This window comes from Mizuhopecten yessoensis, unplaced genomic scaffold (genome assembly GCF_002113885.1).
Source record: "Mizuhopecten yessoensis strain PY_sf001 unplaced genomic scaffold, ASM211388v2 hete_36097186, whole genome shotgun sequence".
Lineage (NCBI taxonomy): Eukaryota > Metazoa > Mollusca > Bivalvia > Pectinida > Pectinidae > Mizuhopecten > Mizuhopecten yessoensis.
In genome coordinates this window covers 1-2,624 of record NW_018485979.1, presented here as the reverse complement: position 1 = coordinate 2,624, position 2,624 = coordinate 1, and the positions used below count along the sequence as shown (strand labels likewise).

At 35.7% G+C, this 2,624-nt stretch overlaps 1 long non-coding RNA gene across 1 annotated transcript; it reads right to left on the bottom strand.

The window, feature by feature from the left end:
• Window positions 1–757: 757 nt before the first annotated feature.
• Window positions 758–2,552, bottom strand: LOC110445060. The gene is made up of 3 exons (XR_002462311.1): window positions 2,428–2,552; window positions 1,104–1,202; window positions 758–830 (listed from the first exon to the last, which is right to left on the bottom strand). It is a non-coding gene; the product is annotated as an uncharacterized LOC110445060 (long non-coding RNA).
• Between the last annotated feature and the right edge of the window lie 72 nt (window positions 2,553–2,624).

Below are 2,624 nucleotides of genomic sequence, written 5' to 3'. Positions count from 1 at the left end.
CTCATGCTCAAGCATAGATTTTGTGCTCAAGCCTAATTTCTTGTTCTGGTTACAACTCTGACAATAAACAAATCGTAATTTTTCAATGATTTGGAAACATTTTAAAGAAACTTAAAGCCAAATACTGACACAGATTCCATGCTTGAGCACGAGAGCAGTTTCATGAATACGGGCCCTGATCTTCCTTGGTTAAAAATATGGCAGTTTAACAGGCTATCATTGATAACATCTTTTATTTTGTTTGTTTAGGTATAGAAACTTGCTGTTGCATTATCCGACTGTCTTCATAACGAAACACAAAAACAGTTTAAGATCTAACAAGAGGCAAAATAGTCCTGCATCACTCATCTGGTATTAATCTGATACTTGTAACCTTAAAAGTTGACTTAAAAATAAAGCTACAGAAAATATATCATTACCTATGGAGAGGTCATTTAAAGGTTTATATACATTGGACCATGTGACCTTGTTAGTGGATCAAGGTCATCACATCACAAACATGATAACTCTTCATCTAAGCATTTTACGGGACAAATATCATTACTCTATAGATGCCATTTGGTTATTCTGCAGTTGCTCATAGTCTTTTTTCAAGAAATTTGACCTCTGTGACCTTGAATATGGGTTAAGGTCACTCATTTGAACAACATTGTAGCTCTTTATCTGTGTTACTGGCGAAATACCATTTGGTTACACGAAAGATGTTTTTTAAAGGTTTTTAACATTTTGTTTCAAGTGTCATTATTTGTGGTGATACCTTCAACATCATAGTCCACATCGTCTGTCGCCTTGTACAGTTTCTTGTCCTCAGCTAGCCATTTCTGTGTTATCTATATAATAGGAAAACAGTGACGATCAATAATATCAAGGCAAACTTCAAGGGCATCTCCTAAGTGTGTCATTACGCCATGCAGCTATCAGATTCTTTGAAACCGTAACATTTATCAGATTATAATGACAAGCATTTGACGAAAACTTTAGGATAAACACTTAATATTCTCACATCTAATAGAGTTTCTCAGTAAGGGTACCATGACATGCATGGTAGAGAAGCATATAGCCTACTCCGACCTGTTACCTGTAAACAAAAGCTTTAGACTGACCTCTATAATCGACTTGTGGTCATCTATAACCTCCTCCTCAATTTCCTGCATATGGTTGACAACTTCGTGGAATGTCAGCATTTCATCCGTGACCTCTTCCTGCAAACAAATATTGAAAAGTAGGGGATAGGCCTTTACACGTGTATGAAAATAGTCTCATTGTGCAATAGATTTCTAAAAATAGTAATGGTAACCCTTAGGTATTTTAATGTGACCTCAGCCTCTGGAGCAAATCATCAAAATCTTTGTTTCTTACCACACTAAGGGATGGAGATTTTGCAATTTTCTCCATAACTTTTGCTTTAATACTCAAGTTCTATTTACACAGACTTTCAAACATGTCAAGACCTTAATTAGGCTGTTGATTAGGTTTGTTGCTAGTTTGTTTAGATGCAATTTTGGAACAGGCAATCAGTTTCATAATCTTATGAACAATCTACCATTTCCTCTATCACCTGTTTTTCGCTTCAGGGAAACATTCTTCCCAATGGCCCTCTTGCCTCTTAAATTTTTCACAAAACCTTGTCTTTTGGGAAGCAGTGAACATGATGTCAAAGAGTACAGATTTTTCATTTGAGTTACCGGTTTTTAACTTACACTAAACAATCTCACTACCAGATCACATAGTGCCATAAATTAACTTTGATTGCTTCAAGGGATGATGTTACACTTTAAAATCATTGATGTTCTTAATTAATGAAAAGATCATGTAATTTCAGATTACATTTGATGGATTTAGGTTAGATTTTAGTGTATTTTACAAGTGTGAATTTAATTCAAACCTTTCCTGCAAAAAACTGGTATGACTCAAATGCACTGCAGTGCAATATCGATTATGTCTGAACTGCATTATACCGGTTTTTCTCGGTATCCATTTCACCTCTATCAACCTTAACTTTGATCTTTGAACCCTGAACACATCATTTTAAGTGTTCTCATTATTGAACTTTTTATTTTGTTTTAATTTTGTTTTAATTTTTCAAAAACAATGTTGCCTAAGTGACAGACTAAAATCGTAACATATTTCAATAAATAGTAACATTGGCCTTGATCTTAGAATCCTGAAATATGAACTCATTTGAGATATTCTTGTACCTCATCGTGGTATAAATTCTGATCAAATCTGTTACGAAATGAGGTTGCTAGAGCGATCACACTGAATATTGGGATGGGGAAAAAGGTTACACAAAGCGACACGGGCAACACTACAGCTCCCAACCCCCATAAAGTGGTGGGTATTATAGGGAGTCATTCAAATATTAACAGCAAAGAATCACAAGGGTCTATATATGTTTTCATGCACTTAACAATCACTGTGTCTTACATTGGAGGTTTTTAACATCTGTAGATCACTGTTTTGTGGAGACATAGCACCAAGGTTGTAGTTGTTGGGTAGGGCCACCTCCGCCGGCTTCCCCTCCACAGGTCCTCCTGGTCCTAGCTCTTTTACTCTGTAATACACAAATCATCAGTTTGGTTTGGTTACGTTTGTTTGTGTTTTACGTCCTATTAACAGCTATG